Raw genomic sequence first — 20,072 nt, forward strand, 5'->3', positions numbered from 1 at the left:
GGGTGAGCCTTCAGGCTCTACTCCCTCCACATCTTCTTAGATGACAAGAAGATGTGGCTCATAGTTAGCTGCTCATGGCAGTGAGTCATTTAAAATAGGTTGAGCAGGTATGGCAGATGGTGCATGGATGGCTTGGCATCAAGCATCATGACATGTTGAAGATGGGATGGATTTTCCATGGACCTGAACACGGTGGTGAGATTCTTGGTGAGTCCGAGATGTGGCAGAAATCTGAGATAGACTGGTAAAGGCATAAGGATGTTCACTCTCATGGCTTGAGTGTGACAGTTCGATTAGCTACCCAACTAGTTCAAACATGGGGTCTAGAAGTACACGGAGAGATGTTGGCATTAGACAGACAAGGAGGACAGTTCAAAGGATGAGGACAACACATGGTGGAGATGGAGTTCTACATATGTTGCAGGGATGTTTGCAGTATGTGGAGGAGTTGACATCATGGACCAAGGATGAGACAGACATTGATGTTGATCTTGGTTGATGGCTAACAGGATGGTATGTTGTCGAGGATGACAATGACTTCAGGTGGAGGAGGATGTAAGGACCTGCAGCTCCGGTTTTAAGTGCGATGGCGTTCCGGCATAAGTGCGAGATCTCTCTTGAAGTGTGCGATGTGTTATGCGCATATATGGGAGGGTGAGTGATGTTTATATGTGTGATAGCATGGTGACAAACGTTATGGAGGCCGACCAACACTTGTGTGGAGCCAATGGTACATTTGGGTGAGTTTGCGATGGAGAAAGGGCTTTGGGCGAGTCGGCTGAGTGTGGAGCTCATTCCATCAATCAATCCAATGCTCAAACAACTTCGCTCTAAGGAGTTAGGCGCAGTTCTAGTGCGCAGATCTAAGGAGGAAGGTGCAGGTTGTGATGCGCCCATTCTTGGGCTCGGTTGCACGATGAGGACACGTTTTTGGGTGAAGGGTGCGGACAGGAGTGCCCGACGGTTGGGTGAGGGCGTGCACGGGTGTGTGGTACCCGATGGACAGTTGAGGTGTGCATGGGTGTGTGGCGCCCAGTTTGTGCGACAACTTGGTGTGGGTGTCTTGGCGACTCGGGTGAGCACCTGCCCGGCGTGCAAGTATGCATGGTGACTTGGTGAAGTGTTGAGATTGTGAATAGAGGTGTGTCTCGGGTTGGAGGCGCCCGTGTGTGGTGACTTGGAGACGTGCCCGAGTTGGGCAAACAACGCGATCGTCCGGCAAGGTGAACGAAGCATTGTTGAGTCGTGCAGTGACCGTGTAGAGGTGTCGACGAGCTAGGCAACCGAGTTTTGCCTTGCATTGTAAATTTGGCTAAGTACGAAACTTGGGGTTTTCAAGTATACTTGTAAAGCTTTGTAAACTGTTGTATAATATATTGATTTGGGTAGACTCATTGTTCAGGGAGTTGCCCCTCTCTTTATACTGTGCAATTGTGTTCTTCATTTATAATTGTTGTTGATAATGAATGTGTATGGGTGTTCATCGGTATAAAGGCACATTAATAATACTTGGTTGAGAAACACAAAGTAAGTAGGAGTAAGTGGTTAGGCGTAGTCCACGAACATAAGTATTGGTGAAAAGAAAGTGTTTGGTGGTGCGCACCTCGCTAAGAGCAGTTGAAAGACTGCCGCCGGCTTGGGGGCGTGACAATACACCTCATAGATAATCAACGTTCTATCCCAACACGACTCCAACACTGCTATATATATGCATGCTTCTTCTCTTGACGCTGGAACCAACCACTACTTGCGCTAAAATATTTATGATATATTTCAACAACAAAACCAGGATCTGCTATCGAATCTTTTGGTAGCTGGGAGCTAGCTACGTTCAGCATGCAAGGCACTTCCCTCTAGTTTCATAGCTATCATTCGACAAATGGGAATAGTGTATAGGGAGTGCAACGTCAGAGACCTACAAGTTGTGGTCTTTCTTAGGCTTTCTAGTAGAGAGCATGACTATAAAAGACGTGTTCATTGCAGGAGAGTGAATAGATTAATTAACATACAGATGATGAATCTAATATGTGTTTGAGTTACGATTTCCATACGCATGATCCATTCCAACAAGTTTGAACATGGTAGCTGAATGATAAGCTTAATTACTTCCCTTGGCACAGTTATGAAATATACAGGTTGGGTAGGTGAAAGTGGCGTCTCTTATTAAATTAGGGCACAAAACCGTAATACCAAGATAATCATCCACCTCTTACAATAATGCATAGGATAATTTAGTGAGCCACTATACAACGATACATCATAATTAAACCTTGGATAATAGCATATCAACATTCTCATAATCATAATACCATATTGTGCTTTCATAGGAATGTTAATGATGTAGATGTCACTCAATGTAATGCTTCCCTGATCCAAAAAAATATGTAACTCTTGTGCCTTCCTAACATTCTCTGAAATTGGCATTTGTGTGCATTAAACAAAAATAGCCTGAATATAGTTGTGATATTCCTTTCTATGTCAATAGATTATTGTGCCATCTTAGATAAACACCTTTGGTATCAATAGCAAGTAATGATGGGAAATATATCGTTGAATATTGTAATGCATAGTATAGAAGATAGCATCAACCAATAAATGTACTGATTATTTCATCTTCTTTTGTGTCTCCTATGTTATCCTCTACCTCTCCCATTATTAAGTCTATCACTATCACCTCATACCATGTGTACCATCTTTTAGAATCCTTTTGTGAAATAAATATATATGCATATCTATTAGTTTTTCTTAATATTTGGTTCTCTTTGACTCACAAATTTTCTATTCTAGCCGGATGCATGAGAATGTCTTGTTCTCATAGATTTGTATCCACAATTGCAATCAAGACCATTCAAAGTCTATTGGTCTTTATTTGAGACTCAAGAAGAATCCGAATCTTTTAAGTTTAGGGTTTTTCTTGTTTTCTGCATTTTTATTTGAAAAATTTGGCATGTAGGTAGTTATTCAATTGTTGAATGAATTAATGTTTGAGATTTCTTCTTTTTTCATCTAGTTTTCTAGAGAAATTTCCTTGCAATATTCTACTTCATAGTAAGATTTATATTTTTGTAATGATTCATTAACTATCATTTGCAAAAGGGTATGTATTTTCCCTCTTCTTCAAAAAGACTCTATTCAACATATTGTAGCAAGGATAACTAAAAATACTTCATGTTGTAGAAGCAATTCAATATTCCTCTCCCTCGTCTTCCAATACTTTCAACATTCATCTTTTGCATTCATTCAAACTCCTGCATTCTAATTCAGCAAATCATACAAATCTTTGCTTTCATGAGACACAACTAAGGATTTAGAGGACTCATGGTAATGTTGTCAAATGTAGCATTGTAGCTTAATCACATGTTGCCTTTTTTATTGTAAAAACATGTTCTAATTTTCTTCACAAGCAGTTCTTTGCAAACATAAAATGGATCTATGCATGAAATAATCCTTTGTAGTAGATTGTACATGATCTTACGTTGAGCTAGATTTCTTCATATACAAATTGAAAATAGTGTGATTCAAATGGCATCTGATGATTCTTCATGATGAAGACTTCTTGAAATTTTGATATAAAGATGAATAACATCCGCTCATCTAGGCTTGATGGAAGCATACATTTTTGAAGGTGTCTCAGTTTCGAATGTAGCATTGTAACTTAATTACTTGTTTTCCTTTGGATTTAAGAACAATTTTATTTCCAAAGTAGTCTCTCTTCTTGCTTTCATTTGAATAAAATAGAATTTGCTCCTCCATTTAATGGTAATACCTTTTCTTTTTCTTCCATGTACATATTTGGATGGGTCTCATGTTTTCATAGATCAAATGAAAGTTAGATATAGAGATCAACATAACGTACATTGATGTATTCCGTATAAACATTTATATTTCTCACAAGATGAAGAATTTTGAGAAAAAATTGGTGATGCTATGATACAATAAGTTAGGGTTTTCTACCAACATGCTATGAATAGATATGCAAATGTCTTAGTAGGACTATGTCTGCTTGGAAATATTTATTTACAAGTTTATGTATAGGATATATACATGTGTACATAAAAAACAAATCACTAAATAATGGACTTTTGAATGGTGAAATTGATTGGTGTCGCTAGCTCATGAAGAAAGTCGCTTGTTCTCACAATTTGATGATGCCTTTATTATTACTACTTCTTAACTACTTCAAATTCTTGACATAATCATACGCTTATTGTTTCTCTTCATTACTCCTTCCTACTCGTGAAATCTCCCCCTTATATCATTGGCTCAATTTCATATACTTTGTAATGTTTTAGATTCTCCTTTTGAAGTTACATGAGTGAAAAGAACATGCGGGAACTATCCATAGCGTGTTTCTCAGATACTCAAATGGTTCTCTAGCAAGAGATTTTATAAATATATCTGTTATCTATTATTTTGTGGGTATGTACTACATTTTCACTATTTTCTCAACCATCTGTTCTTAGACAAAGTGGTACTTTATAGTGATATGTTTAGTCTCTCAATGAAGCACAATATTTTTCTAAATTCTTATTACACTTGTATTGTCACATTTGTTAGAGATAGGCTCACTGAAATTTACCTTCATATCCTGAAGTGTCATCTTCATCCACAACGCTTGTGTGCAACAAGCTACAACTGTTATGTATTCAGCTTCTGTTATAAATAGAGAAGATGATGTTTCTTTCTTTCTTTACCATGATACCAAAGACTGTCCTAGGTAGAATGCACAACCTCCTGTACTTTTTTTGTCATCCACACAACTATCCTAATCTGCATTTGTGTATGTTGTTAGTGTAAAGTCTGTCCCTTTTGGATATCATAGACCATAGCTTGTAGCTCCTTTCAATTATCTTAATATTCTCTTTATTGCTAAAAAATGACTTTTTTTGGGTGTTTATTGGTATCTTTCTACTAATATTACTTCCAACATTATATCTGATCTAGAAGCCGTTAGGTATAACAGACTTTCTATCATATATTTATAAAAAATTTGAGCCACATCAAGCAAATCATCATCTACACATAGCTTAAATCAAGTATTCATGGGGATTGAGAAAGGTTTACAATATTCCATTTGGAACCTTTTCAACATATCTCTTAGATATTTCTCTTGAGAAATGAATATGCCTCCAGGATGTTGTGGGATTTGGAGTCCTAGGTAGAAGGTAAGTTGTCGAATCATTGACATTTTGAACTCAATCTTTATCTCTTCAACAACCCATTCTACTAGATGATATTTAATATAGCCAAACATAATATCATGTACATACACAACTACAATCGGTAGTTAATCTCCATCAACGTTTATGTACAAATTACTATAATCTCCTCCTCCCTTGAAACAACCATGTTTTCAAGGTACTTGTCCAATCTAGATTACCACGCTCGAGGTGCTTGTTTAAAACCATACAATGCTTTCTTTAACCTGCAAACATAGTTATGGTTATGTCATAATGAAAAACCTTCAGGTTGTTCCATATATACTTCTTCCTCAATATCACCATTTAGGAAAGCATACTTCACATCGACTTGGTATACCTTGAAACCATTGTAGCACACAAAGGCCAAAAATATTCTGATTACCTCCAGTCTCATGACATGTGCAAAATTATCTTCATAATCAAGACATTCCACTTACACACTAGTCTAGCTTTGTTTCTAGCAAGTTGACCCTAGTCATTCATCTTATTTTTGAATACCCATTTTGTGCCAATGACATTCTTTCCTACAAGTCTTGGTTTTAGTTCCCAGGTCCCATTCTTCTCAATTTGGTCTAACTCCTCATTCATAGAATCTATCCAACGTTTTTCTTTACTTGCCTCATCAAAGTTATTTGGCTCTATCTGTGACGACATACCTATATGAACTTCCTAATATTTTTTTGCTAGTTGCCTCCTTGTTTACATTCCTTCTCTTTTATCTCCAATAATTTGATTTTCAAGATGATTCTTTTAAGTGTGTCTTAAGGGTCCTTTTTGAATGAGTCTATGTATATTCTAATTCTTCATCTTGTACTTCATTTTCTTTACTAACATGGTGATGATGATCTGGAGGATTGATAAAACCTATGCTCTTCTTCTTGTTATGTAGCTCTTCTTCAACCTTTACATCTATGCATTCCGCAATCTTATGCAGACTTTTATTATAACATTTGTTTCCCTTAATTTTCGATGAATATCCCAAAAATATTCCCTCGTCGGATGAATCATCAAACTTTCCTAGCTTCTCATCATTATTTTTGGTATAGCATTTACTCCCAAATACTTTAAAATGTTTCATTGAAGCTAGCTTACCATGCCATAGTTCATAAGTTGTCTTATCACAATTCGTTATGAGATGTGCCTTATTAAGAATATGTATTGTTGTATGTACAACTTCTTCCCAATAGGTTTGAGGAATGTTTATTTCTTGCATCATGGATCTGGCCATTTGCTGAAAAAATATGTTTTGTCTTTTTGCAACTCCATTCTGTTGAGGTGTTTCTCCAATAGTATACTGTGATTTTATGCCAAATTCATTACACATGTCTGCAAACTCATTTGAGGTAAATTCAGCTCCTTTGTCTGACCTTATGTACTTTATCTTGCACCCTATTTGATTTTCTTCCAATTCCTTAAATATTTTGAACTTCTCAAATGTTTCAGACTTATTTATGAGAAATTCCACCCAAGTCAATCTTAAATAGTCATCGAATACCAGCTTGAAATATGTTTCTCATCTTGGTTCTTTTGTTATATAAGTTCCACGCTTATCCATTTGAACTAGCTACAAAGGCTTACTACTTGATTGTTTATATTTGAATTTGAATGATGTTTGTGTTTTTTTATCCATTTCACATGATTTGCAGATAGTGTTTTGAGGCTTCTTTAATGTTGGTAGGTCTCCAACTGCTCTCTTATTACTGAGTATGATGATGTGATCAAAATTGAGACGCCCCAATCTCCTAAGCCACATCAAGGATTCATCTTGTTTGCTGATGTACAATTCTTCACTCTCTTCCTTCAAGGTATATACATTACTCTCAGTTCAGACTCCTTTAGACAAAATCTTCCTTGTATATGTTGACCTGATTACATAGTCTTGAGCTCTAAAGAGAACATCACAACCTTTTTCACACATCTGACTTACACTCGACAAAATATTTTTTAGACCATCTACAAATAGTACATCTTCTACCTTTCCTCTTCCATGGTTCATCCTAATTGTACCCTTTCCTCTAAGTATTCCTACCTCATCATTATCGAATGTGACATTTCCAATTTTATTTTCATCCATAGAAATGAAATTGCTTTTATCTCCTGTCATATGTCCAGAGTAGCCACTATCCATGTACCATTTATTGTTTTCATCTTAAGCATATAGAACTAGGTCACACTTATCAGGTTTCTTTCCTTCTATTGTCTTTCTCCATTTCAAACATCCATTTGTTCTATAAATATTCTAAGATGTTAATCTATTGTCTTTAAGCTGATATTCATAGGACTTGTGCCCAAATTTGTGACAATAGAAACATTCAGTGATATCAAGGAGAGGAGAAAATGCATTTTTGTCTAGATTCATGTTTGTTTTAATGTTTGTGAATCCATTCTTTCTTCTCTTAAAATTTCCCAAATCAATTATTTTGACATAAGCTCTATCATTTATGGATTAATGTCTAAAATGTTTACAAAAGTAAAAATATCCATAAAAAAGGTATATTTATCTAGTATTGGATATTGTTTGAGAATATAACCATCCTGAAATTTGGGAATATTGTCTCCTGAAGAAGTGTGGTGTCTAATAGATTATTGTTTGATTGTCCATGTCTTTTGCCTTATTTACTTTTCTAGAAATTTTTCTTTGTAATTGTTCATTTGATGTTGAAGTGTTTCTCAATTTTTTGTTCTCAGATTGATGTGAGTTGTCATCCTCTCCCCTAGCAACATTTACAAATGTGATTCTCCTTTTATCCTCTGGCTTGGATTTAATGGATTCTCCTTCATAACCTAACCCAGACTTATGAGTGGAGACCTCTTAGCATTTAATATCACGTCCATATTTTCAGACCCTTTTATCTATTGAATATTCACATTTAGTTCAGTTTGAACCTTCTTTAGCTTCTTATTCAGACTTACCACCTCTTCTTCCAATCTTTCACACTCCTGGATTTTCTCTTTTATTTTCTACATCAAAATGTCTTCCATGTTATTTTCTTCTTCAAGTTCAAATTTCAACTTCATAATGTCTTTTGAATTTGATTCTTCTTTTACATATTTCAATAGGATTTCTTTCTTCTTTCTATTATTTAGTTTAAGTCTTTCTATTTCATATAAGGAACTCCCCCTCAAGGTCTGCCTCACCTTCCACCTCTTCTTCATATTCCTGGAAATCATTTACAATTTCTTCCAAGGACACCAACATGAATTCATTGGTTCCATATTCACTAGACAAGTCATTGGAAATTTCAGATCCACTGCTATCTTCTTGAGCATAGAAACATTTTCTTTTAAATTTTCTCTCTTTATGCATTTTAATCGACTTGTTCTTGTCCTTCCCTTTGGGGTCATTTTTTCTTTCTGATGAGGACATTTTGAAGCATAGTGCCCCACTCTTCCGCAATTAAAACACTTAAATGGGAGGTTTCCTTTCTACTTACCTATTCCTTTCTTCAACCTTCTGATGAATTTTGCTTCTTCTTCATCAAAACCCGAGCATGAACATTCCTTCTCTTTTATCGAATTTCCTACTTTGAAAGTTGCCTCTCTAGTGGTTTCCTTCCCTTTTGGAATTCTCATCTCATATGTTGTCAAATATCTAACTAGTTGATCCTTGTTTAAAGTCTCAAAGTTTGTTGTCTCTTCTATAACTGGCACCTTAGGATTGAATTTAGAAGGTAATGACGTTAATATTTTCTGAACTATTACACTTTCTTTTATTGTTTCTGCTAGACCCATCATGATATTTATGACTTCATCATCTATTAAAAATAATTTATCTATATCTTCATCTTCACTCATTTTTAAGGTCTCAAACCGCGTTGTATACACTTGTAATTTGGTTGTCTTCCTCTTTTTATCTCTGTCATGAATATTTTCTAATTTAACTCAGATATCTTTGGTTCTCTCACAATGCATTAATTTGATAAATTAAGACTGACATAGACCACTGAGAAGTGTATTCATATCTTTTGCATTAGCTATAAAATTTAGTTTGGCATCTTTGTCACTATTTATTGCCGTTGGTTCTCCATACCTTATCATCACAACAACCTAGACTTCTACTCCTAGAGTCATTAAATATGTCTTCATTCTTACTTTCGAGAAGGCATAGTTTGTACCAGTAAATATAAGGGCTTTATTTGTTGAGCATCCTTCTTGACTAGTCATTTTATTGACTTAGGAACTCCTTCCAATTGTTAGACTTCTAATGAAGGAACCTTGCTCTAATACCCATTGATAATTATGATTGGAAATTATTGACAGGGTGGGTGAATAAGTAATTTAAAATATTTACTTTTGCTCAACTTAATTTTCTTATTATGCAACTAATGGATTCTGTATGTGTTCTATTATTATTGAATTCCTTTTCCAGGTGTCAAAGAGATAGATTGGAAGATATATTTATTAAGAATTCAAAAACATTTACATTGAATTCAAGAGCCAAAACACAAATAACCTAGATATAAGTGGAAACCCCGAACGGAGAAAACCAGAAATTTGAGGCTGAAAGTGATGTGAAGGCTCCAACCTACAAGAGGATCCTACCTCAAAGGAAGCTCCAACTCCCATAAATTTTCTACATACTACAACCCGCAGGAGACTCGTACCTCAACAAGATACAACATGTTCTTTATCAAGCTACAACATAGAAAGGGAAAAACGATTCTCAATCACAACATCAAGTCACAAATTTTGGGTACCTCATATATAATTATGTTGTCATCTTTACTATTACATGGCTTCTACTTTCAACTTTGTTCCTCTTCTGCTTTTTCTCATCAATTTTCCTATATAGACTACTTAACTTCCAAAATTTAATTTTCCATTCCACATTGTATATTTTATAAGCAAGTCACATTGGATGTTTTTATTATTTGCAAGAATATGAAATGAGGAATTGTCTCTTGGTCTTCTAAAAATTGTTCACAAGCTTGTCTCTTCATTTTCAGTCTTGAAAAAAAAAATTATAACATCAACTAGAGTTGAAATAAAACAGATCAACCGGTACTAATTACAAGAGAAATCATATATGTATTATATTTTTTTTATACATTTTCTATTCAATGAAAGAATATATTTCTCAGCTTGTGTCTTAATATTTGATGTTCCATTTGATAATGTTTAGCCTTCACATTGATTATCATAGTATTTTGACTTCACATCACTGTTATCCTTTACAATGACATCAACAAAATTGATTGACATTAATCAATCAACTTAATTTGACATCAATTCCAATATTTCTAACATCTTTATATCCTGAACAAAGTGGGCTATAGGGTTTATGCATCCTTCTATGGGACTATGTAGTCTCCTTTAAAAAACACAGAGGACCATCACACTCAATTAAAAATACTTTTCTAATTAGCATGATGACTTTAGAATTCATTAGAATGGAGGCATTGGTGGTGGAGACGGTTTTGAGTTTGAATGTGATGGAAAAAATGAACGAAGTGGGATTATACAAGGTGAGATGAGGTGAACAACTAGGGGAAAACATAGTCATGATTTGGTAATAGAAATACTAATCATTTGGATCCTCCTATCATTATTTTTTGGAACATATGCTCAATTTTGTTTCAACTCGTATCCACTTTTGCAAAATTGTGCTTTTTGTACCAATTTTAGAATTTCCTTTAGCAGTTTAGAAAGGTTGTAGAATATCTATGGAAAGTACATGATTTGACATGGCTAATGTCGTGGGTGATGAAAATAAGCGGATTATGATGTGAACATATCATTTGGGCCCTTTTTCAAGTGACTTCTCTAATGAATTTAACTGTGGTGTTGGCTAGTCCTTCTAAGTTGACCTGATTTTCTATATCTTTATTGTACTTACACAAAAGCCAATGTGATAGACTAAAGCACTTTTATTATTTCTATTTGTCCTTTTTATTCTCTTTTATATTTTTTCTCTTATTCTATTTTTTCCTTTTTTTCTCTTTTTTTGGTTCACTAGTTTCCTCATGTAGGTTGTCAACTAGTGAACCTACTTCAAGTGCCTTGGAAGAGGTTTTCACCAAGAGATTTATTCTTCTATTTGTTTCCTTCAAACATAATCATTGCCTCATCGAGGTTTCGAGAAAATGGTTCCATCTTAGGTGCCTCAAATAATATTTTAACACGATATATTTTATTTTGTCTCTTTTTTCGCTTTTTTTCTTTTCTTAATGATCAGGGACTGGATGGTTTCATAGTTTTGATGCTCTCAATCACATTTTGTTTCTTGCTAATTGAATATGTAAATTTAACCCAAGAGAGGGATTCCTGTAAATATTTAGCCAATAACCGTTTACTAGCAATGATATTAGTTTCTGATATGTAGTTATGATCATGAAAAAATCATTAATATAGCATGTCTCCACTAGGTATGGTCCTAGACATTTGGTCCTGATTTTTCCCTTGAAGTCCATGAAACTAGAGTCATACAAGGGAGTCCAATCACCCTTTTGGAAGGCCATGGTCTTTATGTATCTATCATTCCATACTCTCCTTTGTAGTTGGACTACCTCAATGTTTAATAAGGCTTTCATTTTGTTCTCATCCAATTCATTTAACTGGCGTATCCTACCAGCGTGTTCTTTGGTCAAATTAATGTGTAACTAGCCTATCATCCGCAATTTGTTGTACTCAAATTCAATTGATAAGAAAGCCTTATTTTCATAGACTAGCTCATAGAGTGGAAACCAATGGTGTCTTTCTAGGTAATATTGTAGGGCCAAATGCCCTAAATAAGCGTTTCTTCCAAGTATTTCCCCTTACACCAATTAATTTGATAAGAGTGTTATCCAATGCGCTATTAGTTTCCTCTACCTAGCCCTTTTATTGGGGGTAGTATGGAATGGATTTTCGGTGGTGAATGTGGTGTTACTTCATTATTCCTTCAATTATATTGGAGGTAAACTAGGAGACTTGATCTATTACTAACTCTCTCAGAAAACCAAAATTATACAATATATTTTCGATTAAGAACTCATCTACTTAATTAATTGTTTCTTCCTTTACTACCTTTTATTTTGTATATTTAGTTAGGTAATCATCGCACACAATGATGTACTTTCTCATTTCAGATGGGGGATTTTAGAGTTTCGTTAATTATATATTGTTTTAATCATTAAATGAAAAGTTAGACCATTTTAATGGTTTGAAATAACAACATTCTCAAATTCTTACTTGTAGAGGAAGATACGTTCCTTCATCATAGAATTCTCTCAAGATCAAGTTGTTTATTTACTAATGCAGTTTCAAATTTGGACCTTGCATGTATCACACTTATCTTCATCTTGACTTAATGAAATTGAATATGTTTTCAAACAACTGCAACTAACTCACCTTGGCTTTTTGTCTTGATTTCCTTCAACCTATTGGTTTAGTTGTGCTAATTCATCATCATGTGTGAATACTTTCCAGACTTGTTGCACTTCTTCTGCTAATATATACAAAGATACTTTATTAAAATGCTTAAGGGTCAATCATGGATCATATAAACCAAATAATATGAGGTTGAAATACAATATTATTAGTCATGTGAATATCGAAATGACATTATAATCTCATCCCTACTATCATCCCAAAAATAGACATTGTATCATTGAGGTTTCTCTACTAATCAAAACAATGGAAAGGCACCTTATAAAGGCACAATATCCACCCCACTTTAATTCGGCTTGAAAAATCCAAAAACTTCCAGGGTTACCTCTCTAATTAATATTTATATAAATAAAATGTATTCCCAACATGAGATGCATCATTAGCTAAGAGGCATACAAGACCTCTAACTGCAAGAAAAAGTGGAGAAAGAACTCCAATATTTAGAACTTTGAACAAACTTACCCTTCTTTCTTCTATTCAAAGCAAAGAAAACAAGTTGGAAATTCCCTTAATATTTTTATTGATGATAAATTTCTCTTTAAGGAATAAATATGAAAGTAATTGGAACAATTATAACACATTAACACTAACTATCTACAACACTAATAACATTTAGACAGTAAATGAATGAAGTAATTTAGTTATAAAATTTATATTCAAATTGAACAATCGAAATGAAAACAACTACATGATTTCAAATTAAACATAATATATTATAGAAATCAAGATTCCACTGAAGCATTAATTTATATGAAAAATGTTCCACATGTAAATGATAAATATAAACTAATTGAATTAAAGTTGAATCCAAGTACAAATATTGGAGCTTAGAGTTCGCAATCCTAGATTGGATTCATGTCTCAAAGAAGCAAGTTCTATCCCATTCCCTAGACAGTGACCCCAACTTAAGCATTGATTTGTCTCTTTTATAATTGTCGAGGTAGTTGTTCCGGTTACTATGGGTTAACTTTATTTTAACAGTCATATCAGTTCCCTTTTTCTTTCTTTCCTTTGTAAACATTTTTTTATGACCCTGTCCCAAAAGTACTATTTGAAATAGAGTTTCCATGAATTTGTTAGCTAGCGGTTGATCAATTTGTGTTGGCAAGGATTCCAAAATTGATAACATTGTCAATAAGGACCTTCTGATTCTGAATTGTGATATAACCTCCCAATTGGCTCCATCCAAGATTAGATTTTCACGTATCCTTCTAATTATATGTCAGCATTAGTAACTCTTCCTATAATACTATAATGGGAACCAAAATAACAAAATCAGAGTATAACCTTTCAAAAATCATTTTTCCCCTAATCCCATGAGTAATGCATAGGAATTGATATAGTTTATTCCTCTTTTTCTCTTAATCTTCCTTTTCTATATTTTTTCTAAGAAATTCGACCCATCTAGAGTCCACTTGGGTGGTAAACCTAGTTTAATAGCTTTAAGAAAAATATTCTTGAATTTCCAAGTAAAGTTTATAGCTTCCTTGCATTTTCCATGTGATGCAAAGATTATACCACTTTTTTCCTTCAAAATCATCGCTTCCATGATAAATGCAATGCCATAATTAATATTCAAAAGCTTTAAATTGCTATTATACTTTTGTTAATGAATTTAATGATATCTTTGACTACTTCTACTCTATTTCCTAGTTGATCCCACTTGTTTTTTTTTTTAGGCTCCAATTTTTTCTAGAGTTTTATATCAACGTGAATGAAATGATCTTTAAAAATGCTCATTGTAAATTTAGTTTGACCCCAAATGTAGTGCTTTCTACATATTAATAAGTTTCGAGCATCCATCTTATGGGTTAGATTCTAATTCATTTTCTCATAACCTAATTGTAGCTTTAATATTTGTTTATCCTTTTGAGCCATCTAAAAATGACTTTGATCTATGAGTTCATTGAATTTTGTCTAGTAGTTCTTGTATGTATGAAATATGACCCATTATCTCATAACTCATTCCATAATTGAGATTTTTTGTCTTCAACTTAATGAGTTTTTCATGGTCAAATCCCCATTTAGTAGTTTCAACAACTAGGATGGATCTCTAATTCTGCAAGCCCTCTACAAGGGATGTATATATGTATTCTTCCAAATGTTTAATTATTCTTTCACGTTTTTCCTTGACCTCAATGAAAGAATTGACCTGATTCTTCAACCGAGTTTTACTTTATCAATTTCTAGCATTTATCTACTTTCACTATGCTCATTTCCTGACATGTTAAGATTTCCATTGACTCTAAAGATATTTTCTTCATTTTCCTCTAACAAGTCAACTATGGATAGTCTATCTTACTTAGGTACACTGATAATGACAAAATTTTGTTGTCAGGTAGATATCATAATAGTTGTAACACACTCCTCCCACATTTACCCAAGCTAACTGGTCCACTAGGGTAAACATGTGACAAAGAGATACTATGATATGATTCAACTCCCCAAGTATAGTTAAGGAAGTGGAGTCAACAAACTAAAACCAAACTAACCTTCCTCAAGACCTACAAGACTCATGAGGGGCTAACCAACCCCTTCAGGTGCCTAACCCCTGAGTTATATTTCTTTTTACTAAACTAAACTCCCAATTTCTCCCATGAAGATCCCTCCATGTGAGCGAAAGCCTCCAACAACTACCATATAAAGGCCTCCATGAAACTGTAGTCTTTTTCAAGAAGTTTCGTGGCAATGACCCTGAAATGTGTGTTGGCTTGAGGGGTCCTGACCCAGGTTCAACGTTTGTTAGCCAAACAAATCCCTAGACTATTGGCCCTTTCGGCATCAACCCGTGGAGTGCAGACTAAAGCCTCACCCGAAGCAGTACGAAGGGATGTTGGAACCAAGTTTCGACACCCTTGAGATGGATGTGATGTCGGTTTATCCCGAATATACCTGCCTATGCACAGGTTGCTTATCCCTCTATTTCACCCTTTAGTACCTTCGCAAAAGCATACAATCAGCTTTCGCGCAGCCCTAACCAGGGGCTGATATACTTTCGCGCTGCTAGGGAAGTGAACTCTGATATTTCCCAAACTAGGCTAAGTGTCGTACTTATCTTATTAACATATCTCAGTTAGCTTCGCGTAAGCAAATGTTCTTAATTGCATTCACTTAACCAATACATTTACATACATTCGCATATCATATAAGCATTACAAGTAAAATTCATACCCAATATAACAGATGCACAAACAGGAAATAAAAACACATAAATTGTAGAATACCTCTCTTTATTGATAATTCTGGACAATTGCAGACTCGACCTGCCCTATGAATGTAGATTTTAACCCCCTACAGAAATTACCCACATATGAATTCTAAAAAATTAAAAATAAACAATGTGAGAGCATAACACATAAAACACATATACACAGAGATTTTCCCCTATATCCCAAAATCAGGACTACCAGATTGATTTTTCATTATATACCTTTCAATGTTATAATACATATTTATACATGTCGAAGCATCCAATACCACAGACTAAAAACCATCACGTCCAAAACCATGGACTAAAAACCATCACGTCCAAAACCATGTGTGAAAACCATGCACAAAACCATAAGTAGGTCTGCCCAACCTAATATAGGGTCCAAAAAATATTCTTGGGGTGCTACCCCAGACCCCAAAGAGGGTGGCTACCTACTACTCTATCGGCACAACGAACATGGGATAGTCGTGGAAAGAATATAACACAACCTAGAATTCTCCCTCTTGTTGTTTTATTTCCACAAGTGGCCACAAGAGAGCTTAGTCATTTATCCATCCCTACAACGCCCATTATTTCTCTACACCAAGAGAAATTCTCAGAGCTCATAGATTTTCTTAATGCATCTACAATATTCTTCAAAGTGTCCACCTTTACCAACAACACCTTTTTGTCTTCTATCATATCCCTCACAAAGTGATACTGAACATCAATGTGATTTGTCTTTGAATCGTAAGCAGGGCTCTTAGGCAAGAAAAATGCACTTTGGCTACCACAGTTTATCCTTATAGCTCCTTGTGCTAACCCCATACTTGAAAAAAATCTCTGCAACCAAACTACTTCCTTGATTTTATGAGTGGCGGCCATGTATTTTGCCTCTATAGTTGATAATGCCACTACAGATTGTTTCTCACTCATCCAGCTGACTGCACCTCCAAATAGGTTAAACACATACCCACCTGTAGATCTTCTCTGATCCAGATCTCCAGCCTGGTCTACATCAACAAAGGCACGGGTATCAAAAACTTTGTCCAATCCTAGTGTTACTTGGTAGCACAAACGATAATCACTAGTGCCACACAAATACCTGAAAACCTGCTTCACTACTCTCCAATGCTCCTTTCCTTGTTTTGACATAAACCTACTCAATACACCCACTGCATGTGCAATTCTAGGTCCAGTACATACCATTGCATACATCAGGCTACAGATTGCACTTGCATATGGAACACGGGACATGTCCTCTTCCCCTTCTTGTATCTTGGGACACTGATCAGTAGATAACTTCACACCTACATGAATAGGAACTTTCACCAATTTACTATACTGCATATTAAACCTTTGCATTATTGTCTCGACATACTTCCTCTGGTTTAACCAGAGCTTCCTTTTTTCCTGATCTCTTTTAATTTCCATGCCCAAAATATATTTTTCAGCACCAAGATCTTTCATGTCAAATTTGGAGGACATTTGTATCCTCAAATCCTGAATAATTTCTTTGTCATTTCCAACCAGCAACATATCATCCAAATGCAAGACCAGATAAATAACACGGTCACCAATTAATTTAAAATACACACAGTGATCTGCTTTGCTTCTGGTGAAGCCAAGTCCCATTGTAAATGTATCAAATTTCTGATACCACATCCTTGGTGACTATTTTAACCCATACAGAGACTTCTTTAACTTGCGTACCAGTTCTTTCTCACCCTTCACCGTAAAACCTTCAAGTTGCTTCATGTAGTGTTGGCATTATGGCTAAAGTGTTGTCCTTGATGGCAACCCATTCAGGTGATAGATCACAGTACTTCAAGTCAGCAGCAGAGATTGATGATCAGCTATCAAATATTGAAGAAAATAAGGGGTACGCAGGTACACCTTGCATAAGGTGTGTACACGCAGGTCAGTGTTACATAAATTGCGTACATACCCGCAGCTATCCCGTTTAGGAGGTGCGTACCCCCAGTGCACACACTTCAAGGCAAAGAAATTCACATGTGGGGTTTTCTTATGTTTTACTCTTGGTATTTAGCCGACGGTATTTTGTTATTATGGTGTCGGCTCGTGGTATTGATCCATGATTTAAGGAAGAGCTTTACTATATAAAGCAAAGGAGATCATTTGGCTTGAGCATGTTTTTTGGTTGAATATCTTATGAGGGCAAGATCTGGTCTAGATCTAAATAAGGCGAATCTACTGATGGACCAAGATCTCTTCGGCACATGTTCAGATCCGTAGATCTGACTGTCTGGGTTATTTCTGAAGTCTTGAAATCATCTATGCCCGAAGGTACGTAGATACAGTGAGAGAAAAGTGCGTACATACGCAAGAACGAAACGTTTCAGGTGCGCCGGTACGCAGGCGTAGAAGGGTTTCAGGTGCGCCGGTACGCAGGCACAGAAGGGTTTCAGGTGCGCCGGTACGCAGGCACAGAAGGGTTTCAGGTGCGCCGGTATGCAGGCACAGAAGGGTTTCAGGTGCGCCGGTACGCAGGCACAGAAGGGTTGCAGGTGCGGAGGTCCGCAGGCAGTTCAATGGACTCAGAGTGAGGTACGCAGGCTAGCAGTTGAGCAGGGTGCGTACGTAAGCAGGCGAGCAGTTGAGCAGGATGCGTACTGTAAGTAGGCAAGTAGTTGGGCAGGGTGAGTACTGTAAGCAGGCAAGCAGTTGAGCAGGGTGCTTACATAAGCAGGCTAGCAGTTGAGCAGGGTGCTTACTTCTCTTAAAATCTTTGTTTATCATTGTTGTGTTCTGGGTTTGGTCCTATTATAGTTGATCTGGTTACTACAGTTGATTGGGTGATTCTCTTATACTTGATGATCATTTGATGCTTATGGATCCAGTTTGAAAATTTATGAAAAGTGGTCCTTGTAAGAAAAGAAGTAGGGGGTTGTAGCTCCCTTCCAGGAGAGACTGGAAAACGAGAGAGAGAGTTGTATCTCTCTGCAGGTTGTAGCCTGCGTACTGGTAAAGGACTGCACCAGTACAAAACCATTGTAAAAGGAGTTTCTAATTTGAAAGAAGATAGAGACATATTGCAGCAGGTGGTTTTCACCCACATTGGGTTTCCACCTTACATCTTGTGTTCTTTGGTGTGACTATCTGTTTTCTTTTGTTCATGCTCATTATTTTATGGTACTGACATGCAAAAATAATTCAAAGAACAAATAAAGAAGATTTATTAAAAGAGTTAGGTAATACTGATTCACCCCCCCTCTCAGTATTATTTCCAACAATTGGTATCAGAGCAGGTCCTTCAAAGAAGCTTGATCGCTTGAAGGTAGATCGTTCATCATGAGCAACTACGAGAGAGAAGCATCAATTAGGCCACCGGTTTTTGATGGGACAAACTTCAATTATTGGAAGGTAAGAGTTACTGCCTATCTTCAATCTCTTGGTACAGAAGTTTGGGACATCGTAGAGACAGGCTACACTTTTCCTTCAGCTACTCCTACAGATGCAGCCGAGAAAAAGAAGTATGAAACAAATGCGAAAGCAGTCAGTACCCTATTAGGATGTATATCTCAATCAGAATTCATGAAGGTAATGCACTATAAATCCACAAAAGAGATATGGGACAAAATTGTCACGAGCTATGAAGGAGATGAACAGGTAAAGCGTGCTAAACTTCAAACTCTCAGAATTCAGTATGAGACTCTCAAAATGTATAATGATGAAAGTGTGGCTAACTATTTCCTTCGGGTAGATGAGGTTGTTAACTGTATGAAAAATTTGGGTGAAGAAATAAAAGAGGCTATTGTGGTTGAAAAGGTTCTAAGATCATTGTCCCCCAAGTTTGAATCTAAAGTATCTGCAATAGAAGAAAAGGAAAATCTACGAATTCTTACTATGTCTCAGCTACATGGAATTATAACTGCTTATGAAATGAGAAAGGGAGGTCCATCAGACCGAAGAGAAGCTGCTTTCAAGGCATCAGTCAAAGGAGATTATTATGAAGCAAGCCACGTCCCAGAAGAAGAGGAAGAAGAATCAAATTTTGTCAGAAATCTTCAAAGGGGTTCTGGAAGGTTCAGAGGTAAGTTACCTTTTAAATGCTTTGCTTGTGGAAGAGTAGGTCATTATGCTGCAAAATGTCCTTATAAGGATAAAGGAAATGAACCTGCTAGATGGAACAAGAAACAGAATGCAAATAAGAAAAGCTACTACACTCATGAAGATAGTGATGGTCTATCAAACAGTGATGAAGATGAACAAGGTAATGAATATAAGTTGTTAATGGCATTTGAAGATGATGATTATATGGATGCTATAGATGTGGATAACCTTTATGATGA

Source organism: Pinus tabuliformis, chromosome 7 (genome assembly GCF_031772625.1).
Source record: "Pinus tabuliformis cultivar Carrire ecotype Pingquan chromosome 7, CPIR1, whole genome shotgun sequence".
NCBI lineage: Eukaryota > Viridiplantae > Streptophyta > Pinopsida > Pinales > Pinaceae > Pinus > Pinus tabuliformis.